Source organism: Pristiophorus japonicus, chromosome 7 (genome assembly GCF_044704955.1).
Source record: "Pristiophorus japonicus isolate sPriJap1 chromosome 7, sPriJap1.hap1, whole genome shotgun sequence".
Lineage (NCBI taxonomy): Eukaryota > Metazoa > Chordata > Chondrichthyes > Pristiophoridae > Pristiophorus > Pristiophorus japonicus.
The window spans coordinates 110156636-110183993 of NC_091983.1; the positions used below are offsets into that span (position 1 = coordinate 110156636).

Below are 27358 nucleotides of genomic sequence, written 5' to 3' on the forward strand. Positions count from 1 at the left end.
GCAAGATCCTACAAATCCCCTGGGAGGACAGACGCACCAACATCAGCATCCTCATTCAGGCTAACATCCCCAGCATTGAAGCACTGACCACACTCGAGCAGCTCTGCTGGGCAGGCCACATAGTCTGCATGCCAGACACGAGACTCCCAAAGCAAGTGCTCTACTCGGAGCTCCTTCATGGCAAACGAGCCAAAGGTGGGCAGCGGAAACGTTACAAGGACACCCTCAAAGCCTCCCTGATAAAGTGCAACATCCCCACTGACACCTGGGAGTCCCTGGCCCAAGACCGCCCTAAGTGGAGGAAGTGCATCCGAGAGGGCGCTGAGCACCTCGAGTCTCAACGCCGAGTGCGTGTAGAAATCAAGCTCAGGCAGCGGAAAGAGCGTGCGGCAAACCAGTCCCACCCACCCCTTCCCTCAACGGCTATCTGTCCCACCTGTATCAGAGTCTGTGGCTCTCGTATTGGACTGTTCAACCACCAAAGAACTCTCTTCAGGAGCGGAAGCAAGTCTCCCTCGATTCCGAGGGACTGCCTATGATGAACCCAGTGGCTGCAGCATGTCTGGTGAAAGGCTGCTGACTTTCAGTGGGGGAACCTACAGATGGCTTTGCAGGACTATCTCGAGCTGCTCTGGGCCTAGAAGGCTCGGCTGTAGATTGCACCACCTCGGCCTGGGCGACAGTAGTCTGGGCTGACTGGATGACAGACAGCAGCAAGGGCACTGGCAGAGTGGCAGGGATGGGAGGATGAATTCTGTCATCCAGGACAAAGTTTCAGCATTCCTAGCCATCTGTTGGAGGACAGATTGCTGGACTGCTGTGAGTCTCTGCAAGCTGCTTTCCACATTCGTAAATGCAGCCACGAGGGCAGCAGTCTGATCTGGCTTGGCAGCAGGCTGAGATTGCAGGAGAGCAGTCTGAGCATCTACTGCAGTATTGACAGGTTGTCGCTTCTGCCTGTGCTGCAATGGAAGCTGTGAGATCACACATCACACCCAGCATCATGGCTGGGTCCACAGGTTCTCTAATGAAGTTGCCCATCATTTCCATGATGGAAATCATAGGCTCCAAGCTCCTGTGCAATGTTGGAGCTGGACTCCTCCAAGCTCCTTGACAGCAATAAGAGGCTCTCTTGCCATAGCACCAAGCATTTCGGCGTACATATCAATCACCCTTCCTCCGAAGGCCGCCCCATCAAGGTCATAATCTGAGTCCTGTGCAGCAGAACTCATGTGCGAACCCGCCCTCCGAGGTGCTGGCACCCAAGCGACCCTTTTCCCCCTGGCCTTACCACGTGCAGATCCCGCCTCTATACTACCCTCTAATGTCCGTGCAGTGCCATTTTCTGAGCTGATGTCTGGGACTGTCCGATCGAGTGAAGGTGCCTCTTCTCCCGTACTCTCTTCCTCCATATCTTCAGGGACAGGCTGGGCTGTTGGGGGTTCTTGGGAATCTGAAAGGAGAAATGCACAAGGGTCGGTTTGTGGTGAGGGGAGGGGGAAAGCAAGATGTGCATGCTTACACCATTAGCAGCTTGTAAGTGAGATGAGATTGTGGGATGAGGGGGAGGAGGAATGTGAGAAGAAGCATTATGTATGAGCACACCGTCATCAACAATGCTTTCAACTTTGCTGTTCGCCATGGCCTCAGTAACAGCTTCTGCAATTATCTCCAGTATTGTGTCCTCCAGCTCCATGAGGCTGCGAAGTCGGTCTTCCCCTCCGCCCATCTACTGCTGCTGCCAGTGGTTATTGTTATGTATGCAAACCTCACCAATGTGTAAGACTTGCCACCAGGATGCACACCTGTGGGAAACCTAAGGGTCATCTGTGCACTCTGGACAAGCAGGTATAAAAGGCAAGCCACCATGCTGCTTCATCACTTTGGAATTACATTAAAGAGACCCAGGTCACAATGGTTTGAGCTTACAACACAGTCTTGTGGAGTTATTCTGAACATAATAGTTATGAGCCACCTTTGCCTGCAAGAGAGAGAGAAGTGTATCAATGAGTGTGGTGCATTGTGTTTAGGTGATGTGCCTGCTATTGTTGAATAGCTGGCAATGTGAGCAAGGTTTGAGATGTGGGTGTGAGTCTTGCTGCAGTGGTAAGTGTGTGAGAGTGAAGTGAAGCTGAGATTGTGAGGTATGAGTGGTGATTGCCGGAGATTGTTGGTAGGTGAGTGATGGGGATGCGATGCATTAAGCAGTGTGTGAGGCTAATGGAGTTGTTGGTAAGATATGGCATTTGAAGATGCATTCACTCACCTTGATCACTCGTGTGAGGTCATTCAACTTCTTGTGGCACTGGATCCAGATCCTGGGGACAACACTCGTGAAACTGACAACTTGAGCTATTTCCTACCACAGCCTTCTGGTATGCTGCCTGGAATGTCTCCTGCTCCCTGTAGGTAGAGGACCTGACACCTTCTGTGAAGCTCCAGGTTCAAGGTCTTCAGTGCCACATCAGAAAACCTCCTCGCCCGCCGTCTTGCCTGTTAGGCCAGGACTTCATCCAGACTGACAATGAGGTGCTTCTACAAAAAACACCTCCCTTTAAGTATTCCAAGCACCTGGGCCAAATGTTATAGGCCAGTAGACTGCACCCGATGTTGGCATCCCTGTTCAGCACTAAGCCAACAAGCAGGGCATGTAGGGCTGAGATCAGTGCTGCAATCATTATGGTGAGCAGTCAGCACGAGGTTTGTGTGTTGCCTGCACCACTTTCAATGGGCTCTCCACGCTATGCACACCCGTTTTTAGGCTTTATCCAATTTCACCCCCACTGTAACCAACCTGACTTGCACTCATGGGATTCTGTTTTGGAGTTTACCCCATACACCTTTGATATTCCTTTAGCCATTGCCTACCTCTCCTCATTGTCAGTCAAGGCCTTCTCAGTCTCTTACATCTATTTATAATCCACTCTTCAATTAAAGTTTTACTGGAGTCTCACTTCTGTAAAAGGATGGTTCAGAAGATGTTTCTGGTGACTGCCCTTTAAATAAAACAAAACGCTTCCTGGCTGTTGCGCAGTGGAACAATCTGTTGTCATCATTGCTTTGGAGACGGGTTTAGGAGGCTGTGCAGACATCCTTCCAACTTGCAGGTCTTCATTTTTGTTTTTAAGAAATCAGTCGTCAGGCTGTCTATCGTCAGGATAGGTTTCCGTGTATTTTTGATTTAAGGCTCAGGAACTTTCCTGGCTTTCTGAATTTCCTGAGTGCACTTCTGGCTCTAACACATTTTTGCTTCTGGGAACCAGTCACACACATTTATCATTGCCTTCTTCTATAATATGTTGTATCGAGCCACTCTTCCAAGTCAGGTAATGTAATGCAATGTCATCACGCATCTTGCTGTAACCCTGGACTTGCCACACATTCATGCATTTTGGCTTAGCCATTAGCTTGACTGCATTGAGAAGAAATGCACCAAGCTGTTCTCGTTTCCAAATACTGATTTTGTGCCCAAACAAACAGAAGAGCACTGGAACAAATTTGTGGATCAAGTATCATCATCATCGTAGGCAGCCCCTCAGGAAGGTGGAAGATACCTGTGCGTGAATTCTTTTAACATGGGGAGGCCGATAAAGGGGATCCAAGATGACTGGAGACCAGGCTCTGCCGTATGTGCCAATACATACACACAAACATACTCCTACTATCCTCCTTCCTTCTTCCTTCCCACAGGACCTCAGTCAGAGGAGCAGTTTGGAACACGAGGCTGGAGCTATCGGCAAATCAAAAAAAGACCCAAATAACGCAACAGCAGAATGACCAACGCGGAGGTTGGGACTGGCGAGAAGCAAGTATCAATGTGCTCATTGAATGAATAGATCCTTAGAAGTCGTAATCACCCTTTGTCATTTGTGCAGTGGAGCCATTTTGGCACCTAGAGCAGCTTGGGGCACTTTTGATGGTAAGGAATCGTATTTATCAGCTGAAGGTGAAGATTTGTGCGTGACATACTGGTATTGTTTCTTGATGTATGTACTCACTCGCAGGAGAGTGGCTGCAGCCTCAGTTATGGCCTGTGATCAGATGCTGCAGCGTTCAGAGAAGGTTTACTCAGCACCGTATCTGCCAATCATTGTAGGCTGGCACACTTCTGTATAATACGCAGCTACCTGAAGCTCGGCAAGGAGGAATACATGATGAGGCTTGGGCTAAGCAAAGAGCCGTGCTGTTTTCTGTGGGATGACTTACAACCGAGTTAACCAGAACATTAGCACTGTCAGTGGAAGTCAAGGTAACCACTGCACAGCATTCCTATGCTACTAGGGACCTTCCATGTACCTGCCAGAGTCTTGACAGGAATCATCTGTCATGCAAGAAACCACAACATTTGTGATGCGTCTGAAGCTCTCTACTGGAAGAAATATCAGGGTCTAGAAATTTGGATCATTTGTGCCTTCCATTAGCATCTCCAGGGGGCACTAATGTGGGGCAAATGACATTTCGCCTGGGCGCGTCGGCTATATGATTCCCACTAAATTCCATGGGAGTTTAGCGGCGGTGATAACCCGTAGTGCCCAGCTCCGCTGCGATGGCTATGCCAATGTCGTTACCATGCGCAGCGCCCCGTTATCTCCCCAGAGGAAAAATTGAGGCTGTGCTGGGTGATACAAACGACAGCTTCAGGGGACGTGAACCAGACTGCAGACTGCCCGCGGGGCGCTAGTTAAAGGGGAGGTGGCAGCCGTATTAAAAAAAAAAATCAGGCGTTTTTCTTCGGCGCCCCATTGGCGCCAAGATCGCGAGGTCCGTGCCGCGATCGTTCAGTCCGGCACTCTGCTTGAGTGCTGTTGTCACAGTATCCCTGCTCCCCAGTGGTTCATGGAGGCCTGTTTCATCCCTGCATAGTTTGCAGCTTGAGCCCTCCTCTTTTTAATGAAGGGAAGAGCCCCTTACACAGGAGCACTACATGGCCCAGTGAGTACTGCTGCTTCCCGCTCCCGACCCGTCTGCCGCACTGCTGCCCCAGAAAGGGAGAAAAGCATGTTATTTTGCGCTCCACTTCCTTTCGGGGGTGGTAACCCGAATTTTTCAAGCGGGGTGGAACTTCCATGCCTGATGCAAAATGTCTCACCTCCTGGATGTTGCTGTTCCCAAATGGGGCACAATGGAATTTCACCCCCCCAGTTCTTTGATTTCAGCATGAAGCCTAAACAGCTGGAAAGAAAGAAGATTCACTTTTGCTTGCTGTCCCACTTACACAGAATGCAGGACATTATCAACAACACCTGTGTGGCCACTTGTGTACTTCCTCATAATCCAAGTTCAAGTATGGATGTTAAAAGCTTTAACTCTCTCAATGGATATATGCATTGCAGAGGCTACACCATTTACCATTGCATTTCTGCACTTCTTTGCTGGTCATCCTCAAGTCAATGTACTTCTTCATAGCTTTCCATGCCTTTTCGAGTTTCTGCAATACTGTTGATGCTGAGGGCATTGGGTTGATGTCTGGTGCTAGGAGACGTCAACCCAATGTTTCTTATACATGCTGTTGAAAAGGATGGGGATAATCATATTCAGAATGGTGCATCCACCCATTACCTGTGCATTTGGATTTCCTCATTGCGTAGCTACAGTAATGGTAACTAATGAGCTCAGTAACTGCTTGAGAAGCAGTTGATTGCCCAACAGAAACGGGACAATGTTATAAAATTTGTGTATCTAACCAGAGGAAACCCTGTTGCGCCCAGCATTTTTGATTGGCATGTGATAGTCACAAACCGGAATGACTGAACTTAATAATTACTTCTAAAGGAAATAATGTGGTAGTGTATATTTAAATAGGTATTAATGTTATCCCTTTTTGCCCATAATATTACTCCTTTGAGATTAATAGCTCTGCTTAGAAGAGTAGCATGGATAGTTTCAAAATTATAATCACCACTTCTGTCAATTAAACCTTGGTATGGCAGCTTACTTGTTTTACCGGTTCATATATGTCAGCTGACATTCCTATGGTATCGAAACAACAGATCTGGCACATACCATCAAAAGCATTACTTTTCTCTAACTTCCTTGTAATCAGAGGAGAGATTTTCTGCTGTGACTCACCTGCTGCACACCAGGAATGTGCACTCTCAGCCAACAATTTTCTGTCTGTCTTTTAATGGGTCTAAGTTCACTGGCTGGGAATAAGCAATTTCCCAATGTGTGTCAGAAGTGTTGAAGCAGAACAACTTCCTCATGATTTCCTCATAGTAAGTTAATTTCACAATGGTAGCTTCTATAAAAGGCCTGCATTTATATAATTGCTCAAATATATATTTGTTGTAAAGTATTTTCTTTCATACGAAGTACATAATTCTGTTCATAATTTAAAAATACAACTTCTTGCTTCTTACTTATGTTGATAAGGATTTGAAGATGACTGAATATTGATTGGTTTTGTAGTAGATACTGGTTCCTTGTTGATAAATTTGAAGGAAAAGGAAGAGAAATTTGATTGGTTAGCTTTGTGGGCTTTGTGGGTTCCTGGTAGAGGTAGTTTAGCTTTTCTTACCAGTGAGATATTTGATTAATGATTATTCAAGTCAATCATTAAAGTATGACAGATGACTCATGATTCGATGGAAGAATATGCTGTACATATTTAAGATTGATGCACACTACACGCAAGACTTTGTATTCTATATTGATAGATTGAAGTTCATAGCTCAGAATGACTAGTTCCTTTTAAATGTTTAATTCATCAGATTATTGAGAGTATTTGAAAAATAATCCTTCAGTTTATAGCATGCCATGCTGTGATTTGCATTCTTGAAGGTCAGTCGTTGTACTGTGGTGAGACTTGGAGACTAGGAAGGCCCATCTTGTTGAACCTGTGGTTCTAGCGAATCTGTAACAGGTGCACATGATAAGTGTGTATATGCACTTTGCCATCCTGTGGTTGCATGACTATACATGACCCATTTTTGCAGTGTGCCACATTTAATTCCTTACATCTTCTCAAACATAACTGTACAAGTAAAATAGACACATTCAATTTTAAAAACTAAGAACATGCTACTCTCCACCCTAATTAACGCTGGCATGCCTCTCATCTGATGATCTCCATTATCATTTCTTTGGCCTGCTAAGACCCTCTGCCTTTCTGTACTCAGTGCCTTCTGTTGTATGTTGTTATCTTGTAAAGTACCATGTTTATCAGAATGTTTGAAAGTGAAATGCATCAATAAAAGTCAATTATCTATCTTTTTTAGCTGCATGTTTCTGTTTATTCTATTTTGGTCTGCTGTGCTTATTCTCAACCATCATAATTACTTTGTGTCTCAAATCCGTAAATTTACTGGATACATTTGGTAAAGTACTCAAGCATGACACTTTCACTTGTTTGTTATCGATAGTTACCTAAATAATCACAGGACAATAGTATAGTGTATGAATGAGGAAGACCATCAAGCCTATGTTCACTCATCTATCTCCAAAAACTTAGAGCGAAGGATTCACCTCCATGATTCCACCTGAAATTGGCAGAGAATGATGGAAAATTCAAGCAATGGGGCCTAATGCAGCCTCACTGCCTGCCCCTGCCATTGGCTACTCTTTTCCTACCCATTGCATAAAAATGGTGGCAGGCCAGCAGGGCTTGGCTTCCTAGTAGATTTCCCTCCTGTCTGCCGTGCTTCTTCTGTTCCCAGGATGGCAATGGTAGTCCCCATTAAATGGCAGTAACGACCCTGAGGTTCCTCCATGGAGGGAGAGGGTTCTGCTTTTACCTCCAATCTGGTCCCCAATTATTTAATTGCATCCATCAGTCTTTGGGGCCCTTCTGCCCCTTTAATATCATTCCTGTCTTTCATGCTGCTGCAGCACCTCCAGCATTTCCCACAGGGACAATGGCAAGTCCCTCTTGGCAGGAATACTAAACATGGGAAATTACCTCCCTACCCAGGTAAATGGGTCAGAGGTGAGTGGAGACTTGGGGCAGCTGCAAGTCCAGTCCCATCACTGCTATTCCTTCCTTTAAAAGAAAACCCATCCCAGTCACATCATAATATTCAAGTTTCTTAACTGATTTCTTTTTGTCTCATTTACCCTATCTAGAAGTCTGTTCAAAGTTCAAAGTCACTGAAGAAAACATTCTTGACATCAGTCCTAAATCAACCTTTGTTCAGTCATCATTGTTTGCCATGTTCATGTATTTCCTCATTGTTAACCAACTTTGGTTGGCTGGTAAATCTAGTGTAATATCTACCCAGCCACCCGTTTCAGATGCTTTGTTAAGAAGCCACCACAGATTACTTCCATGACTTGATTCCAAGTAGGAAGTTTCCCGCTTAAATAAGCACAAAGGGCAACTTCATCATTATCTGTGCTATGTTATTCCCTGAATGAATCGTAACCAAGGATAGATACAGCTTAATTCACTACGTGGACCCATCGCAATGTGACCAAACTGAGAGCTGCTGGCAAATTACCAAGATCCTATAAGCTTGTGCCTTCCAACATATGGTTAACTGCAGGAAAAGCTCAATGTGCCAATGTACCTGTAAGAATATTGATATGTTTTTGTCATGTATTCAACTGTTATTGTAACCCATGTATAAGCTGACCTTAGTTGTACACCTTGAGAACACTGACTACAGGGGGCGAACTTGTGGGAGACATTCCTAACCTGAACTTTCCGGTATAAAAGGGAAAGCTTCACCCACCGTTGAGCTCTTGACGTCTTGGTAATAAAGGTTACTGGTCACATAGTGATCTTCTCTCAAGTATGGCCCTCGTGTGCATTTATACTGTATAGTAAGGACATATTATTGGTGACAAGAAACTGGGATTAAAACCACGCGAGCATGGCCACGAGCAGCACAGAAGAGAGGTACTGTGTTGGTGATGATTGGGACGACTTTATTGAGAGACTACAGCAAAGCTTTGTCACGAAGGAATGGTTGGGACAGGATTCAGCCGACAAACACAGGGCTCATCTCCTGACGGTTTGTGGATCCAGAACGTACTCCCTGATGAAGGACCTTCTAGCACCAGAGATGCCGGCGGACAAGACGTTCGAAGAGCTCAGTAAGTTGATCGAGGAACGAGAAGGGCAAAACATTCCAGACTTCGTGGCAGATCTCCGGCGACTGGTGAGCCTATGTAAGTTCCCAGATACATGCAGGGCGGAGATGCTGCGAGACTTTTTTATTGAGGGCATCGGGCACGCTGGGGTTTTCAGGAAACTGATTGAAACCAAAGACTTGACCTTGGAAGCGGTGGCTCTGATAGCCCAGACAATTATCTCGGGGGACGAAGAGACCAGAATGATTTATGGCAAAAATGTTGGCTCAAGTGCGGCAAACGACCAGGGAGTCAACATTGTTAACGTGGCACACAGTTCCCTAGGCAGACAAGGGCAATCGGATATGCCCCAGCATGCAGTCGAACCCAAAGGAGGAATTCAACAGAGACAATGGCTAGCTGAACAGCGATTCATGCCATTGCAATGGACAATGCGGCCAGTAATGGGGCCATCAACACCTGTTAATGGTGCGCTTAAGGACAGTTACAGAGACGGTCAGAGACGATCGACTGGTAATGGACCTTTTGTTTCCAACAATGGGGCCTCTAGCTCATGCTGGAGGTGTGGAGGCAAACACCCAGCCAGAGCTTGCAGGTATCAGCAATATACTTGCAGAAACTGCAACGTCAGCGGTCACTTGGCACGTATGTGCAGGAAGCCTGCAGCCAGGTTGATGTACGAGGAGGACAGGCCTGATGTAAGCCCTACGAGGCCAAATGGAAACTGGGGGAAATCGCTGGAAGCTGAAGTTCAGCGAGTTCATGTGAAGCACATATACAGTTCATATACCAGGACGCCACCGATAATGATGAAAGTGCTCCTCAATGGCATCCCAGTATTAATGGAGCTGGACACGGGGGCCAGCCAGTCCCTGATGAGTATCAAACAGTTCGAAAGGTTGTGGGTGTCCAAGGCCAGGAGGCTAAAATTATTGCCGATTGACGCACTGCTATGGACATATACAAAGGAGATCATTCCGGTGCTCGGCAGCTCCACGGTAGTCGTGACCCACAAAGATTCGGAGAACAGGTTGCCACTCTGGATTGTCCCAGGGGACAGTCCCGCACTACTGGGGAGGAGTTGGCTTGCTGTCATGAACTGGAAATGGGGCGATGTCAATGCAATTTCTTCTGTGGAGCGAGTATCATGCTCACAGGTCCTGGAAAAATTTAACTCATTATTTCAACCCGGCATCGGCACTTTCATGGGGACCAAGGTAGTGATTCACATAATTCCGGATGCCAGGCCAGTACACCACAAGGCCAGAGCGGTGCCGTACGTGATGCGGGAAAAGATAGAATGCGAATTGGACCGCCTGCTGAGGGAAGGCATCATCTCGCCAGTCAAATTCAGTGACTGGGCGAGCCCGATTGTGCCGGTGCTCAAGGCGGATGGGTCGGTCAGGATATGTGGCGATTACAAGGCCACCATCAATCGGGTGTCACTCCAAGACCAGTACCCGCTACCGAGAGCGGAGGACCTCTTTGCGACGCAATCCGGTGGCAAACCTTTTTCAAAATTGGACCTGACCTCAGCTTACATGACCCAGGAGCTGGCAAGTGAGTCGAAGAAGCTGACCACCATCATGATACACAAGGGGTTGTTTGAGTATAACAGATGTCCGTTCGGGATTCGCTCGGCCGCTGCGATCTTTCAGCGAAATATGGAAAGCCTCTGCAAGTCAATTCCAAGGACGGTGGTTTTTCAAGACGACATCCTCATCATGGGTCGTGATACTGAAGAACACCTCCACAACCTGGAGGAGGTGCTACACAGACTGGACCGGGTAGGGCTGCGACTGAAAAAGGCGAAGTGTGGCTTCCTAGCTCCAGAGGTAGAATTCCTGGGGATGAGGGTAGCAGCAGACGGGATCAGACCTACTGCGTCTAAAATGGAAGCGATCCAGAGAGCACACAGACCCCGTAACACGATGGAGCTGTGTTCGTTCCTGGGGCTCCTGAACTATTTTGGCAACTTTCTTCCCAAATTGGGCACGCTCTTAGAGCCACTACACGTGCTCCGACGCAAAGGTCGCGATTGGGTCTGGGGGGACAGCCAGGAAAGGACTTTTGATAGAGCACGTAATTTGTTATGCTCCAACAAACTGTTAACGTTATATGACCCATGTAAGAAACTAGTTTTAACGTGTGATGCATCGTCATGTGGGGTCGGTTGTGTTTCAGCATGTGAATGTCAATGATCAGTTACAGCCGGGAGCTTATGCCTCCAGAAGTCTGTTTCGGGCAGAAAGGGGCTACGGGATGGTAGAAAAGGAAGCGCTTGCATGTGTATATGCAGTAAAAAAAAATGCACCAGTACCTGTTTGGCAGGAAATTTGAGCTGGAGACAGATCACAAACCCCTAACATCCCTTTTGGCCGACAACAAGGCCATAAATGCGAATCAACCATGTCAGAACGGCACCGTTCAAGCCGGCCTCAAAAGGCCAGGCAGAACGAGCAGTGCAGATAATCAAGCAGGTGATGCTCAGAATCCAAGGGGGTTCCCTACAAAGCCGCTTATCACGCCTCCTGTTGGCCAATAGATCCCGACCACATTTGCTCACAAGGGTTCCATCCGCAGAGCTGCTAATGAAAAGGATGCTCAAAATCAGGTTATCCCTTATACACCCTACTATGAAATAAATTGTTGAGAGCAGGCATCAGTCACAATGTGACTACCATGACAGGAATGCGAGGGCATGATATATTGATGTCCATGACCTTGTTTTTGTATCTTAATTATGCTGCAGGGCCCAAATGGCTTGCAGGCACTGTGATTGCCAAAGAGGGGAATAGGGTTTTGGTAGTTAAACTTACCAATGGACAAATCTGCCACAAACATGTGGATCAAACTAAAAGGAGGTTCAGCAACCCCATCGAAGAAGCAGAGGAAGAACACGACGTAGAGTTTACTCCACCACAGGTGACTGAACACCGGAACCAAGTGGAGGAGAGCCCAGTCACTGTGGGTAGTCCGGACAGGCCTGAGACACCGCAAACAGCAGACACTCAGGCCAGCGCCCAACAACTGGACCCCCAACTCAGGCGCTCTACAAGGGAGCGTAAACCAGCAGAGAGACTTAACCTGTGATCCCAATAAGACTTTGGGGGGGAGGTGATGTCATTTAATCAACTGTCATTGTAACCCATGTATAAGCTGACCTAAGTTGTACACCTTGAGAACACTGACCACAGGGGGCGAACTTGTGGGAGACACTTCTAACCTGGACTTTCCGGCATAAAAGGGGAAGCTCCACCCACCGTCTAGCTCTTGAGGTCTTGGTAATAAAGGTAACTGATCACAGAGTGATCTTCTCTCAAGTATGGGCCTCATGTGCATTTATACTGTATAGTAAGGACATATTAGTTTTTACATTACTTTTGTTTCTAATAAAGACAAGAGTAATGTAGACAGAATTGATTTAAATCTTATTCTCGAAAAGCTTATGGTGCTGTGAGTGCATACATTAATGGTTGGTTTACAACAAAGCTATGGCTTGCGAGAAGCAATGAAAGGAAGTGTGAAAAGGCATGGGGGCTCTCATCTCTGTTTGGCAATCGGTTCGAGCAACTGGGTGGACATAAAGCACTGGATAGGTTGCCTCCAACAGGAAGAGAGCCATAAAAGAACATGGTATAAGAGTTTTTACTTCGATAGATAGAAAGAAAGAAAGACCATTGCCTTTGAGAAGCCACCTTCACGGGACCTCATTAAATCCATGTAGAGTAATTTTTGGTCATGGGACAAATGTGCGCTATTCTGTATGTTGCTAAGGGTGTTTAAGATGGAAGTTTTGTCAATAAATGAAGTGAATCATCAAACATATTAATATCTCTAGCTATACAAATCTGTTTAATGGGTAAAGGATTTATTCAACAGTGCCATCCTGCAAGTACTATATGTCAAATTGTACAGTGACTTCACATGATTTATCTATTTGTTTCTCTGAATAATAAAAAGAACGACAAGTATGTCAGCATTCTTTGAAGCTGCAAACAGTTAATTGAAAATTTTAACCAACAGAAACAGCCTGAAGCTAGATCTGAAGGCAGCACACAATGCCATTGATACCGCTTTCATTATATTATAGTTTGGGATGTTGACGTCTGTAGACTGGTTCAGGGTACTTTTTGTTTGCTTTTTTTATGCCCACCATGGTCACTCCCAAATATCTGTTTTTTCCTAGCTGATTAGAATTGTGGGACTGGAACTGCCTGATTCTGTAGCACCTGGAGAGGTAAGGCAAGTAGCTTTGGTAAAATGGATAATAATCTTGGAGTAGCTGCATTTGCCAATAGCTTCAGACTGTACCTTCCTGCTACACCACTTCCAGCTAATTAATATAGTTTTGGGATGGGCAGTATTGGTATCACTGGGATTACTTGGATGCAGAGCATGTTTTTTTCTAGCCGTCTATTGGAGGACAGATTGCTGGACTGCTGTGACACACTGCGATGTCATACCTGACACAAAGGAAGATGGTTGTGGCGGTTGTAAGCAAACCACCTCTGACCTCGGGCATCATTTCATGAGTTCCTTAGAGGAGCATCCTATGTGCAACTATTTTCAGCTGTTTCATCAATGATCCTCTCTCTATCATAAGGTCAAAAATGGGGCTGTTCAGCTCCATTAGCAATTCAACAACAACAACAACTCTTATTTATATAGTGCCTTTAACTTAGTAAAATGTCCTAAGGCGCTTCAAAGACAATTTGATACATTTGACACCGAGCCACTTAAGAGGAAATTACGGCAGATGACCAAAAGCTTGGTCAAAGAGGTAGTTTTAAAGAGCGTCTTAAAGGAGGAAAGAGAGGTAGCGATAATTCTTTAGATAATGAATCATTCCATGCTTGCCCGCAGCCTGCCTGCATCAAGACCTGGACGACATTCAGCCTTGGGCTGATGTGCGAATGTTACTTGCGACCTAACAGAAGTGACCACCTCCAACAAGAGAGATCGTAACCAACTCCCCTTCACATTCCTGGTCTGCCTCATGCTCCACAACTTCGCCATTGTGAGGGCGCAGCTCTTGCCACTAGACATACGACGACCAGCTGAGGAGGAGAAGGAAGTGGAAGAAAATGAAGTGGAAGAGAGAAACCAACTTAGACAACACCTTTCTGCCTGGGCTGTCCTTGATCGACTCATTTGACTGTGGTATCAGTGACGGCAACCCCAATTCCCCATTCAACAATTGTCCCACACCTTATCTTCCCTATATTACCAGCGTCCTCTTGGTCACAATGCTGAAATAAAAACCTCTACGAAAGAAACTTCCATCCAACCTTATATATCAATCCATCCAACATTACACAACAAAGCCAACTAATCACCCTTTGCAATTTCTTGGTGCCTGTCATCAGTATGCCTTTGCCTGTCCTTGAGCTCCCATGAAGTGCTAACCCCATTGGGTGCAACATTGCTGGTGGAAGACTGCTGACTTTCAGTGGGGGAGTCTGCAAATAGCCTTGCAGGACAACCTCAAGCAGCTCTGGGCCTAGTAGGCCCAGCTTCGGACTGTACCATCTGGGCATGGGCGGCAGCAGTCTGGGCTGGTTGGCTGACAGGAAACAGCAAGGGCACTGACAGCATTCTTCCTCCCACCACTGTCACTCTGTCATCCTGAGAGAGGAGAGCAGGTTGGTGCTCCACAGAGCCACTGCCAGTCCTCTGCTTCAGCATTCCTAGCCATCTATTGGCAGACAGATTGATGAACTGCTGTGACACCCTGAAAACCCCTTTTCACACTGGTAAATGCAGCCACGATGGCAGCAGTCTGAGTCTGCATGACAGAAGTCTGAGCTTCCACTGCAACACTCAGACGTTGGGAGGCTTCCGATGGTGCTACAATGGAAGCTGAGACATCGGCCATCAGACCCTGTATCATGGCTGGGTCCACAAGTGCACAAATGGAGTTGGCCATCACTTCCATGCCGGAAAAGATGGGTGCCAAGCTCTGCACAAAGCCCTGTGCAGGTTTGGTGCCAGACTTCTCCATGCTCCTTCCATTGTATTCAGGCTTTCTGGCAGGCCTGTCAAAGCAACAAGCATTTTGTTGTGCATACCCATCAGCCTTCTTTTGAAGGCCAACCCTTTGAAGTCCTTATCTGAGGCCTCTGCAGCAGAACTCGTGTGCGAACTCACCCTCCGGGGAGTTGGCACCTGTGCTACCCTTTCCTACTGCACTGGCTGCACCCCACTCGTGCCTAGTGACTCACACGTGCAGATCCCGCCTCTAAGCTATCCTCTAAAATCTGCGCACTGCCAGTATCTGAGCTGGTAGCTGTGAGGGTCAGATCAACTGTCGGTCTTTCTTCTTCATCATCACTCTCCTCTTCCTCCTCTTGCACCACTGGCTGGGCAGGTTGGATTTGTTGAGTCTCTGAAATGAAAACGCACAAGGGTAGGGTTGTGGTGAGGGGAGGATGGGAAAGCAAGAGGTACATGCTTACACCGTGTGCAGCTTGTAAATCAGAAGTGACTGTGGGATGAAGGGGAAGTGGAATGTGAGAAGGAGGATTACATATGAGGATACCCGCATCTTGTACACTTTGAGCCCTCCTGCTGGTCACGGGCTCAGTGATTGCCCTCCCAAGAATGGCCAGCACCGTATTTTCCATGGGGGATAACATGATTATGCAGGTAACCCCTGCTGGCTATGGTTGTAGGCCACCTTGGCTTGCAAGAGAAAGGGAAGTGTGTCAGTGAGTGTGGTGCAATATGTTTGGGTGATGATTTAATAGCTGACAGTGCGTGCAAGCTGTGAGATGTGGGTGTGAGAGGTATGAGTCGTGTTTGATTGAGATTATTGGTAGGTGAGTGATATGGGTGTAGTGTATTATTGAGCATTGTGTGAGGCTTGTGGTGCAGATGGTGGGATATGGCATTTGATTATCATAAGGTAGATATAGATGGCAGAAGCTATTTGATCAGCCATCCAGAATAAAATAAATTTAACATTCGTATCATGTTATCAAATTCTCTCCTGAATAAATGTTTTTGCCTCCTCTAGCCTATTTAGAAGACATAAGAACATAAGAAATAGGAGCAGGTTCTCACTTGTATTCTCAACTTGACATCTGCTTCATCTTACTCCCTATCTGTTTAATCATCCAAGGAGCTCTGGCTTTGGTTGCTCTACCTTTCCTCCTCGTGGGAATGTACCTTAACTCTACCCGAACCATCTCCTCTTTAATGCCGGCCCATTGTTCGATTAAAGTTTTGTCTGCCAATCTATGATTCCAATTTACCTGAGCCAGATCCATTCTCAACCCACCGAAATTGACCTTCCTCCAATTAAGTATTTTTACTCTCAATTTGCTCCCTGTCCTTTTCAATAGCTAATCTAAACCTTATGACACTGTGATCACTGATCACTGTTCCCTAAAAGTTCCCGTTCTGACACTTGCTCCATTTGACCTGCCACATTCCCCAGAACCAGATCCAGCAATGCCTCCTTCTTCATTGGACTGGAAACATACTGATCAAGAAAGTTCTCCTGAACACACTTCAGTTGAAGTCCCCCATTATCACTACTCTATAGTTCTTGCACCTCTCTGTAATTTCCCTGCAAATTTTTTCCTCGATACTCTTCGCACTAGTTGGTGGCCAATAGGATACATTTAGGAGTGTAATGGAACCTCTATAATTTCTCAAATATTATGATTCTGATATTAAGAAGGATTAAAATTTCTCCTGTACTTCTGGGGACTACAAAGTAATGGGAGTAATATCCTCTCTTTTTCTGACTTGAGTGAACTTCAGATTGTCAGACCTCTGCATGTCAAACACCTGGTTGTAAAAAAAATACTTAATATAATTCTAGGTTTGATCTCAAGAAGTATAGAATATAAAAGCTAAGAGGTAATGAGCAGCGACAGCTATGAAGCCAGGTCGCTGATTGCAGTGTGGGCAGGCACAGCAGGAGGGACGAAGAAGCGGCAAGAGTCCGTAGAGGGAAGTGACCAGGGCCCAGGAGAGGCGTGACTCTGGTGCCCAGAAGAGGCGAGGGCCCAGGGGCAGCACGGGCCAGCCCACACTGTGATATGTGTGCGTGCTCGGTCTGTGCAGCAGAGCTGGTCTCCAGTTGGTCTTGGGTAATCCTTGCCACTGGACTAAGACCTAGCTCTGTCAAGGATGGCTGATGTGCAACGGTCACCACACGTTAAAAAAAAAAATCCAAGCACAGGCATCTTCCACCCTTCACGATGTAGTTCGGGATCTGGAATATTAGGTCCTTCATTGAAACACCTATGAACTCATCCCTTTTTGGCATGGAAGCAAGTCATCCTCGCTTCAAGGGACTGCCTATGATGATGATGATGATGGTATTTGAAGATAAATTTACTGACCTTGACCACTCGTGTGAGATCACTGACCACGGGGTGGTCCATTTCTCAAACCCCGGGAAGGTTCCGTTCCCTGATCGGGGATAGGTGTCTTTAGATGGGGGTGTCTGACGGGGGTGGGGTAGTCTGATCCTAGGGAAGAAAGAAAGCTTGAGAGGCCAGGAGGAATCAGTCCTGCTCCTCCTTGCCCACAAGCAGTGCTGTAAGGGCACTTACCTTTTCCCAAAAGATGTCCTCGCCTCCCTTGAGCTGCCAAATTTCCCGAGGCCTGGGAAACCCGGCCAGTCAGAGTTAAACCTGTAAGACAAGTTATATGTGAGGCTCCCAGCTCAATAATAATTAAATGGCCAACCCGCCTCCTGGGAGTAGGTTGGCTGCCTGTCCCATGTCCATTGAACCTGGAAGTCGGCGGATTGGGGTAGAGTTTGAGATTTTAAAACATTTTACATCCCATCTGACCCCAACCCGCCCAATTTTGGGGGTTAAAATTCCCCCCAATGTATATGTATAAAGCTGATTTGCCTGGACAGAGATCACAGTCTTTCAGCTCCACAGCACTTTCAGCAGACACTGGGTTCAATCCTATCTATAATATAATAGTGCCATAAGTGCGCTGAGCTGAGCATATTTCAAAATTTAAAAAAAATATACAGAAATAAAATATAAACAGAGGTGCCCCCGGCTGAGCTACTCATGAAAAGGACACTCGCTGGTTCACCCCAACCTGCATGATCAGGTAGAGAGCAGGCGGCAGCAACAAAATGTAAATGATGGTCCCGCCACTGTGTCATGGGAAATTGATCTGAATGACCCTGTGTATGTGCTAACTATGGACATGGTCCCAAGTGGATCGCGGGCATGGTGATAGCTAAAGAAGGGAGTAGGGTGTTTGTAGTCAAACTAGACAATGGACAAATTTGCAGAAAGCACCTGGACCAAATGAGGTTGCGGTTCACAGACTGCTGTGAACAACCCACAGCAAACACCACCTTTTTCGAGCCCACAACACACAGCCAAAGGATCAACGACACCACGCTGGACCAGGAAATCGAACCCATCACGCCCAACAGCCCAGCAAGGCCAGGCTCACCTAACAGCCCTGCAGGGCCAACAACACGCCAGCCCAGTGAGGGCACAACCAACACACCAGAACAGACATTTGTACCGAGGCGGTCCACCAGGGAAAGAAAGGCTCCTGACCGCCTCACCTTGTAAATAGTTTTCACTTTGACTTTTGGCGGGAGTGATGTTGTGTATCTGTAAAGCATGCACTCCCATGTTTTGCCAGCAGGGAGCTCAGCCCTGAAGTCCCAAGGGATCTCCGCATCCCTTGGGAGCAATGTATATAAGGCCTGTTCCTCGGTCTTCTTAATAAAGACTGAGGTCACTGTAACTTTAACCTCACTGTATGCAGTCTCATCTGTGTTCGGAACACAATACCCCCCACCCCCCGATGTTTCTACCCCCCCTCGATGTTTCTCCCCCCCGCCTCAATGTTTCTCCGTTCCCTCCCTCCCCCCTCCCCTCGATGTTTCTCTATTCCCCCTTCCCCCGATGTTTCTCCGTTCCCCCCTCCCCTCGATGTTTCTCCGTTCCCCCCTCCCCTCGATGTTTCTCCGTTCCCCCCCTCCCCTCGATGTTTCTCCGTTCCCCCCTCCCCTCGATGTTTCTCCTTTCCCCCCTCCCCTTGATGTTTCTCCGTTCCCCCCTCCCCTCGATGTTTCTCCGTTCCCCCCTCCCCTCGATGTTTCTCCGTTCCCCCCTCCCCTCGATGTTTCTCCGTTCCCCCCTCCCCTCGATGTTTCTCCGTTTCCCCCCTCCCCTCGATGTTTCTCCGTTACCCCCTCCCCTTGATGTTTCTCCGTTACCCCCTCCCCTCGATGTTTCTCCGTTACCCCCTCCCCTCGATGTTTCTCCGTTACCCCCTCCCCTCGATGTTTCTCCGTTACCCCCTCCCCTCGATGTTTCTCCGTTACCCCCTCCCCTCGATGTTTCTCCGTTACCCCCTCCCCTCGATGTTTCTCCGTTACCCCCTCCCCTCGATGTTTCTCCGTTACCCCCTCCCCTCGATGTTTCTCCGTTACCCCCTCCCCTCGATGTTTCTCCGTTACCCCCTTCCCTCGATGTTTCTCTGTTCCCCCTCCCCTCGATATTTCTCTGTTCCCCCTCCCCCGATATTTCTCTGTTTTCCCCCTCCCCCGATATTTCTCTGTTCCCCCTCCCCCGATATTTCTCCGTTCCCCTCCCCCGATATTTCTGTTCCCCCCCTCCCCCGATATTTCTCCGTTCTCCCTCCCCCGATATTTCTCCGTTCCCCCTCCCCCGATATTTCTCTGTTCCCCCTCCCCCGATATTTCTCTGTTCCCCCTCCCCCGATATTTCTCTGCTCCCCCCTCCCCCGATATTTCTCTGCTCCCCCCTCCCCCGATATTTCTCAGTTCCCCCTCCCCCGATATTTCTTTGTTCCCTCTCCCCCGATATTTCTCCGTTCCCCCTCCCCCGATATTTCTCCGTTCCCCCTCCCCCGATATTTCTCCGTTCCCTCTCCCCCGATATTTCTCCGTTCCCCCTCCCCCGATATTTCTCTGTTCCCCCTCCCCCGATATTTCTCTGTTCCCCCTCCCCCGATATTTCTCTGTTCCCCCTCCCCCGATATTTCTCCGTTACCCCCTCCCCCGATATTTCTCCGTTCCCCCTCCCCCGATATTTCTCTGTTCCCTCTCCCCCGATATTTCTCCGTTCCCCCTCCCCCGATATTTCTCTGTTCCCCCTCCCCCGATATTTCTCTGTTCCCCCTCCCCCGATATTTCTCTGTTCCCTCTCCCCCGATATTTCTCCGTTCCCCCTCCCCCGATATTTCTCTGTTCCCCCTCCCCCGCTATTTCTCTGTTCCCTCTCCCCCGATATTTCTCCGTTCCCCCTCCCCCGATATTTCTCTGTTCCCTCTCCCCCGATATTTCTCCGTTCCCCCTCCCCCGATATTTCTCCGTTCCCCCTGCCCCGATATTTCTCTGTTCCCTCTCCCCCGATATTTCTCTGTTCCCCCTCCCCCGCTATTTCTCTGTTCCCTCTCCCCCAATATTTCTCTGTTTCCCCTCCCCCGATATTTCTCCGTTCCCCCTCCCCCGATATTTCTCTGTTCCCCCTGCCCCGATATTTCTCTGTTCCCTCTCCCCCGATATTTCTCCGTTCCCCCTCCCCCGATATTTCTCCGTACCCCCTCCCCCGATATTTCTCCGTTCCCCCTGCCCCGATATTTCTCCGTTCCCCCTGCCCCGATATTTCTCTGTTCCCCCTCCCCCGATATTTCTCCGTTCCCCCTCCCCCGATATTTCTCCGTTCCCCCTCCCCGATATTTCTCCGTTCCCCCTGCCCCGATATTTCTCTGTTCCCTCTCCCCCGATATTTCTCTGTTCCCTCTCCCCCGATATTTCTCTGTTCCCCCTCCCCCGATATTTCTCCGTTCCCTCTCCCCCGATATTTCTCCGTTCCCCCTCCCCCGATATTTCTCCGTTCCCCCTCCCCCGATATTTCTCCGTTCCCTCTCCCCCGATATTTCTCTGTTCCCCCTCCCCCGATATTTCTCTGTTCCCCCTCCCCCGATATTTCTCGGTTCCCCCTCCCCCGATGTTTCTCCGTTCCCTCTCCCCCGATGTTTCTCCGTTCCCTCTCCCCCGATATTTCTCTGTTCCCTCTCCCCCGATATCTCTCCGTTCCCCCTCCCCCGATATTTCTCCGTTCCCCCTCCCCCGATATTTCTCCGTTCCCCCTGCCCCGATATTTCTCTGTTCCCCCTCCCCCGATATTTCTCCGTTCCCCCTCCCCCGATATTTCTCCGTTCCCCCTCCCCCGATATTTCTCCGTTCCCCCTCCCCCGATATTTCTCCGTTCCCTCTCCCCCGATATTTCTCCGTTCCCCCTCCCCCGATATTTCTCTGTTCCCCCTCCCCCGATATTTCTCTGTTCCCCCCTCCCCCGATATTTCTCTGTTCCCTCTCCCCCGATATTTCTCCGTTCCCCCTCCCCCGATATTTCTCCGTTCCCCCTCCCCCGATATTTCTCCGTTCCCTCTCCCCCGATATTTCTCCGTTCCCGCTCCCCCGATATTTCTCTGTTCCCCCTCCCCCGATATTTCTCCGTTCCCCCTCCCCCGATATTTCTCTGTTCCCTCTCCCCCGATATTTCTCTGTTCCCTCTCCCCCGATATTTCTCTGTTCCCTCTCCCCCGATATTTCTCTGTTCCCTCTCCCCCGATATTTCTCCGTTCCCTCTCCCCTGATATTTCTCGGTTCCCCCTCCCCCGATATTTCTCTGTTCCCTCTCCCCCGATATTTCTCCGTTCCCTCTCCCCTGATATTTCTCGGTTCCCCCTCCCCCGATGTTTCTCGTTCCCTCTCCCCCGATATTTCTCCGTTCCCTCTTCCCCGATATTTCTCTGTTCCCCCTCCCCCGATATTTCTCTGTTCCCCCTCCCCCGATATTTCTCCGTTCCCCCTCCCCCGATATTTCTCCGTTCCCTCTTCCCCGATATTTCTCTGTTCCCCCTCCCCCGATATTTCTCTGTTCCCCCTCCCCCGATATTTCTCTGTTCCCTCTCCCCCGATATTTCTCAGTTCCCTCTCCCCCGATATTTCTCTGTTCCCTCTCCCCCGATATTTCTCCGTTCCCTCTCCCCTGATATTTCTCGGTTCCCCCTCCCCCGATGTTTCTCGTTCCCTCTCCCCCGATATTTCTCCGTTCCCTCTTCCCCGATATTTCTCTGTTCCCCCTCCCCCGATATTTCTCTGTTCCCCCTCCCCCGATATTTCTCCGTTCCCTCTCCCCCGATATTTCTCTGTTCCCTCTCCCCCGATATTTCTCGGTTCCCCCTCCCCCGATATTTCTCTGTTCCCTCTCCCCCGATATTTCTCCGTTCCCCCTCCCCCGATATTTCTCCGTTCCCCCTGCCCCGATATTTCTCTGTTCCCTCTCCCCCGATATTTCTCCGTTCCCTCTTCCCCGATATTTCTCTGTTCCCCCTCCCCCGATATTTCTCTGTTCCCCCTCCCCCGATATTTCTCCGTTCCCCCTCCCCCGATATTTCTCCGTTCCCTCTCCCCCGATATTTCTCCGTTCCCTCTTCCCCGATATTTCTCTGTTCCCCCTCCCCCGATATTTCTCTGTTCCCCCTCCCCCGATATTTCTCTGTTCCCCCTCCCCCGATATTTCTCAGTTCCCTCTCCCCCGATATTTCTCTGTTCCCTCTCCCCCGATATTTCTCCGTTCCCTCTCCCCTGATATTTCTCGGTTCCCCCTCCCCCGATGTTTCTCGTTCCCTCTCCCCCGATATTTCTCCGTTCCCTCTCCCCCGATATTTCTCCGTTCCCTCTTCCCCGATATTTCTCTGTTCCCCCTCCCCCGATATTTCTCTGTTCCCTCTCCCCCGATATTTCTCCGTTCCCTCTCCCCCGATATTTCTCTGTTCCCTCTCCCCCGATATTTCTCTGTTCCCCCTCCCCCGATATTTCTCTGTTCCCCCTCCCCCGATATTTCTCCGTTCCCCCTCCCCCGATATTTCTCCGTTCCCTCTCCCCCGATATTTCTCCGTTCCCTCTTCCCCGATATTTCTCTGTTCCCCCTCCCCCGATATTTCTCTGTTCCCCCTCCCCCGATATTTCTCTGTTCCCCCTCCCCCGATATTTCTCAGTTCCCTCTCCCCCGATATTTCTCCGTTCCCTCTCCCCCGATATTTCTCCGTTCCCTCTCCCCCGATATTTCTCTGTTCCCTCTCCCCCGATATTTCTCGGTTCCCTCTCCCCCGATGTTTCTCCGTTCCCTCTCCCCCGCTATTTCTCCGTTCCCCCTCCCCCGATATTTCTCCGTTCCCTCTCCCCCGATATTTCTCTGTTTCCCCCTCCCCCGATATTTCTCTGTTCCCCCTCCCCCGATATTTCTCCGTTCCCTCTCCCCCGATATTTCTCCGTTCCCTCTCCCCCGATATTTCTCTGTTTCCCCCTCCCCCGATATTTCTCTGTTTCCCCCTCCCCCGATATTTCTCTGTTCCCCCTCCCCCGATATTTCTCCGTTCCCCCTCCCGCTGATATTTCTCTGTTCCCTCTCCCCCGATGTTTCTCCGTTCCCTCTCCCCCGCTATTTCTCCGTTCCCCCTCCCCCGATATTTCTCCGTTTCCCCCTCCCCCGATATTTCTCTGTTCCCCCTCCCCCGATATTTCTCTGTTCCCCCTCCCCCGATATTTCTCTGTTCCCCCTCCCCCGATATTTCTCCGTTTCCCCCTCCCCCGATATTTCTCTGTTCCCCCTCCCCCGATATTTCTCCGTTCCCCCTCCCGCTGATATTTCTCTGTTCCCTCTCCCCCGATATTTCTCTGTTCCCCCTCCCCCGATATTTCTCTGTTCCCCCTCCCCCGATATTTCTCTGTTCCCCCTCCCCTATGTTTCTCCGTTCCCCCTCCCCCGATATTTCTCTGTTTCCCCGCGATGTTTCTCTCCACCACCCTCAATGTTTCTCCGTGCCCCCCCTCCGATGTTTCTTCGTTCCCCACCCCCCCACCGATGTTTCTTTCCGCCCCCCCGATGTTTCTCTCCCCCTCCCCCGGTTGGCTGCGGCCAGGAAACGGAGTCCAAATATGTTAATCCGGTGCTGCTGTTAAATTTGGCAGGACCTGATGGAAACCTGTTTTTCCGGGTTTCCTGACCATGCCCACCACTGAGCTAATATCGGGGCCAACGTTTCAGGTCGATGACCTTTGATCAGAACTGGAAGAAGTTAGAGATTTAACAGTAAATAAGTAAATATAGAGGCAGGGAAAAGGGAGAGGGGGAGGAAGGAATAAAGCAGTGGGAGGGGGGATGCTGCCTGACCTGCGAAGTGTTTCCAGCATTTTCTGCTTTTATTTCTGATTCCACAATATTTTGTTCTTGTCGAAGTGTGTGGGTGTTGTAGCGCGCCCAGGCTGAACAACATCAATACTATTTTGCGAGATTCTACTCAGTGTGGAGACTCACTAGATGGCAGTGCAGTTGCTTACTTCCTTACTTCCTCAGTCCTTAATTCAGCCCACACTCCCTTTTCCATGGCTCTGCTCCCAGATTGCAACCTCACGAGAAGGAAGTCTTATGTCTTTGTGCTTGGTTTTGGAAGAGGACATTCGTTCATTTTTAAGACTCTGGGGCCAAAATTGAAGAACTTCCCGCCCACTGCTGCTGACTGCTGCTGACATTCCTCTGGTCGAACCGCCCAGTGCCACTTTCGTCGTGGCCTGGAGCGGGCGGGAGGGGAGAGCCGTCGGGAAGCACCCGCCGACATCAGTGGACGTCGATGCGTGTAAGTACACTCCCGCCCACCGAGATGCCATATTCGTGCGGGCGTCGGCTGGAGTCAGCGGCAGGACAGCGGTGGACCACTGGGTGCAGGCAGCTCTGTCCTCAACGATAAATGTGAAGGTGCTGTCAAAAAGGTTCGTGAGGTTTAATTAAATTATTCCTTTACAGGTACTTACCTGATTGGGGTCCCCCGAAGGTCGTCAGGTGTTTTTTTTTGTTTTTGGTGCTTTTTATTATTAGTTCTTTGACCCTCCGTGGGTCCAACTCCATCCTCGGCAGCACTTGGGTGGCAAGCACCTCTGCCGCCGAGAATGAAAGCTCCGCCTGCTGCCACCCAGATTGGCAGCATCTGTCGCAGATTTGTCGCCCGCCCACCTTTGAGAGACCTAGGTGATGAAAACCCCGCCCAAAGAACCGTCAGGGACCTCGGCGGCCATCAGCGGTCCTTTGGGCGGAACTTGGGTGGGTGGGCGGGGGCCATCACCAGGTTTGGGCCCTATGTTACATAGAAACATAGAAACATAGAAAATAGGTGCAGGAGTAGGCCATTCGGCCCTTCCAGCCTGCACCGCCATTCAATGAGTTCATGGCTGAACATTCAACTTCAGTACCCCATTCCTGCTTTCTCGCCATACCCCTTGATCCCCCTAGTAGTAAGGACCTCATCTAACTCCTTTTTGAATATATTTAGTGAATTGGCCTCAACAACTTTCTGTGGTAGAGAATTCCACAGGTTCACCACTCTCTGGGTGAAGAAGTTCCTCCGCATCTCGGTCCTAAATGGCTTACCCCTTATCCTTAGACTGTGACCCCTGGTTCTGGACTTCCCCAACATTGGGAACATTCTTCCTGCATCTAACCTGTCTAACCCCGTCAGAATTTTATATGTTTCTATGAGGTCCCCTCTCATTCTTCTGAACTCCAGTGAATACAAGCCCAGTTGATCCAGTCTTTCTTGATAGGTCAGTCCCGCCATCCCGGGAATCAGTCTGGTGAACCTTCGCTGCACTCCCTCAATAGCAAGAATGTCCTTCCTCAGGTTAGGAGACCAAAACTGTACACAATACTCCAGGTGTGGCCACACCAATGCCCTGTACAACTGTAGCAACACCTCCCTGCCCCTGTACTCAAATCCCCTTGCTATGAAGGCCAACATGCCATTTGCTTTCTTAACCGCCTGCTGCACCTGCATGCCAACCTTCAATGACTGATGTACCATGACACCCAGGTCTCTTTGCACCTCCCCTTTTCCTAATCTGTCACCATTCAGATAATAGTCTGTCTCTCTGTTTTTACCACCAAAGTGGATAACCTCACATTTATCCACATTATACTTCATCTGCCATGCATTTGCCCACTCACCTAACCTATCCAAGTCGCTCTGCAGCCTCACAGCATCCTCCTCGCAGCTCACACTGCCACCCAACTTAGTGTCATCCGCAAATTTGGAAATACTACATTTAATCCCCTCATCTAAATCATTAATGTACAGTGTAAACAGCTGGGGCCCCAGCACAGAACCTTGCGGTACCCCACTAGTCACTGCCTGCCATTCTGAAAAGTACCCATTTACTCCTACTCTTTGCTTCCTGTCTGACAACCAGTTCTCAATCCATGTCAGTACACTACCCCCAATCCCATGTGCTCTAACTTTGCACATCAATCTCTTGTGTGGGACCTTGTCGAACGCCTTCTGAAAGTCCAAATATACCACATCAACTGGTTCTCCCTTATCCACTCTACTGGAAACATCCTCAAAAAATTCCAGAAGATTTGTCAAGCATGATTTCCCTTTCACAAATCCATGCTGACTTGGACCTATCATGTCACCTCTTTCCAAATGCACTGCTATGACATCCTTAATAATTGATTCCATCATTTTACCCACTACCGATGTCAGGCTGACCGGTCTATAATTCCCTGTTTTCTCTCTCCCTCCTTTTTTAAAAAGTGGGGTTACATTGGCTACCCTCCACTCCATAGGAACTGATCTAGAGTCAATGGAATGTTGGAAAATGACTGTCAACGCATCCACTATTTCCAAGGCCACCTCCTTAAGTACTCTGGGATGCAGTCCATCAGGCCCTGGGGATTTATCGGCCTTCAATCCCATCAATTTCCCCAACACAATTTCCCGGCTAATAAGGATTTCCCTCAGTTCCTCCTCCTTACTAGACCCCCCGACCCCTTTTATAACCGGAAGGTTGTTCGTGTCCTCCTTCGTGAATACCGAACCAAAGTACTTGTTCAATTGGTCCGCCATTTCTTTGTTCCCCGTTATGACTTCCCCTGATTCTGACTGCAGGGGACCTACGTTTGTCTTTACTAACCTTTTTCTCTTTACATATCTATAGAAACTTTTGCAATCCGTCTTAATGTTCCCTGCAAGCTTCTTCTCATACTCCATTTTCCCTGCCCTAATCAAACCCTTTGTCCTCCTCTGCTGAGTTCTAAATTTCTCCCAGTCCCCAGGTTCGCTGCTATTTCTGGCCAATTTGTATGCCACTTCCTTGGCTTTAATACTATCCCTGATTTCCCTTGATAGCCACGGTTGAGCCACCTTCCCTTTTTTATTTCTATGTTACCAGCATCAAGCAGCATTAGAAGGATCAGTCACCTTGTGCTGTTTTTAAGAAATTATTTTTCATTTA

The 27358-nt window shown here is 48.8% G+C and overlaps 1 protein-coding gene across 1 annotated transcript in view; it reads left to right on the forward strand.

Annotated features, from left to right (window-relative positions):
- Positions 1-27358, forward strand: part of LOC139266828 (adhesion G protein-coupled receptor F4-like) — a 186779-nt gene that overhangs the window by 43336 nt on the left and 116085 nt on the right. Inside the window, exon 2 of the mRNA XM_070884435.1 lies at positions 13220-13270. The gene's annotated coding sequence lies outside the window, so the exon portion shown is untranslated. The remainder of the gene's footprint in view (positions 1-13219; positions 13271-27358) is intronic.